This window comes from Orycteropus afer, unplaced genomic scaffold (genome assembly GCF_000298275.1).
Source record: "Orycteropus afer afer isolate SDZICR_OR568_19922 unplaced genomic scaffold, OryAfe1.0 scaffold00035, whole genome shotgun sequence".
NCBI lineage: Eukaryota > Metazoa > Chordata > Mammalia > Tubulidentata > Orycteropodidae > Orycteropus > Orycteropus afer.
In genome coordinates, this window is record NW_006921622.1 from 1,636,214 (window position 1) to 1,638,206 (window position 1,993).

Below are 1,993 nucleotides of genomic sequence, written 5' to 3' on the forward strand. Positions count from 1 at the left end.
AAAAAAAAAAAAGATCTTACATTCAGTCCTATCAAATTTCATCTTGTTAGATTCAGTCATTGTTCCAGTTTGTCACAGCCCTTTAGGTTTGATTGTGTTGTTCTTTGAAGTTACTGTTCCTTCTAATAGTGTCATCCATTAAGTTGATATATCTATCCATAAGTTAAAAGCAGCAGGAATTTTTAAGGTGAGAATATTTATGTGGTTTTGTACTCTGTGCAAAGGAGTTCTGGTGGAGTAGGGGATAAAGCACTCAGCTGCTAACCAAAGGGCCAGTGGTTTGAATCCTCCAGCCACTCCATGGGAGAAAAATGAGGGGTCTGCTTCCATAAAGATTTATAGCTTTGGAAACCCTATGGGACCATGCTACTCTGTCTATGGGATCGCTATGAGTTTCAATCAACTCGATGGCAGTAGATTTGGTTTGGGTTTGGGTTTGGGTACTCTGTGCAGAAATAATTCTCTAACATTTTGGTGTTAGAGTCAGATAAAGTAATACATTCTATGGCTTCTTTCATTCACCTAGTCTCATGTTCTTACTAAGACTCAACTTTACATATTTAATAAAATAGGAAATCTCTTTAGTAAAGCCTTTGACTTTGTTAAAGGTGGTAGAAAACTTGATTAAAGAAGTTAGGTTTTCTTAACTCAAAGTCATTAAAAAAAAAAAAAAAAAGACCAGGTAGTTTTGCTGGTCTGATAGAGACTGGTGAGACCCCTGAGACTATGGCCCCTAGTTACCCTTCAAGTGTGGAATTGAACTCACTCCTGTGGCTTCCAGCTAAACAATAGACAGGTGTATGGGATGAACATTTACATCATGTAGATACACTCCTTGGATTGATCAAACATGGGAGAACAGAACAGCAGTGTTTGCACAGGGAGACATCTAGGGAGTGGGAGTGCGTGGGAAGGAAGGACACAGGGAAGAGGTAACTACAGGGAGGAAGTGGGAAGAGAGCTGTTACATTGTGGGGACTGCAGTCAATGTCATGAGACAAAATGTGTATGAATGAATTTGCTCTGTGTTTCACCCAAATCACAATAAAAATTAAAAAAAAAAAAGTGGGGTTTTCTTATGTAAGAGGAAGCTAACGAGTACCTCATTTACTTATGTGCCTGGCAACCGAGAAGACAAAAATGGAGTACTGAACGTCTTACTTCTTATTAAATAGTAGCCTGTGTTAACCATTTATAATTTTACATACTGTCTTGTTAAATGAGAAGTAGACAATGGTGGTGCCTATGGGAATGTTGTACCCTTGAAGGTAAATACATATACACAACTTTGTCAAATTAGTATAAACAATCTCAACACATCCTATGATTTAGAATATTCTAAAATTTACCATTTTATTACTCACAGATGGTTTGACATATGCAGTTCTTTATACATTAGTGCTATTTACTGTTTATACTTGATAATGAGCATAACTGTCTATGGTAACTTCTCTATAGTCTTTCTTTAACCTGAATAGAAATACACAGAGCTTTGGAATCAGGTCTGGAATATGATCCTTCTTAAAACACTATATCTCTGAGAATTCACTTTTCCAAATAATTTTGTCAGAATTTTGCCATAATATAGATGATTTGAAGTACCATTTTTAACTTATTCCTGAGGGTTTTACCAAATTTGGAATACACTTAGGAATTTTCCTAAAAATGAAAGAGCTAATGACCTGTGGCTTCCACATGAAGACTTTTCCAAAAGAGACAAGGATTTTTGATCAGTGATAGATGAGCAAAATTTTCTGATCATGTGAGCACACAGTTTAGTGATACAGGACACATGTGAATATAAATTTCACCTTTCCTGGCAGTTTATCCATAGCAAATAATTACACAAAAAAATCTGGAAAATTGAAGGAACTGAGTGAAGGGTATATAGTATCCCTCTGAACTATCTTTTCAACTTCCTGTGATTTTGTAATTTATTGCATAATACAAAGTTTAAAAAATCACAGAAAGTTCCACTTGGAAGGAGATCTAT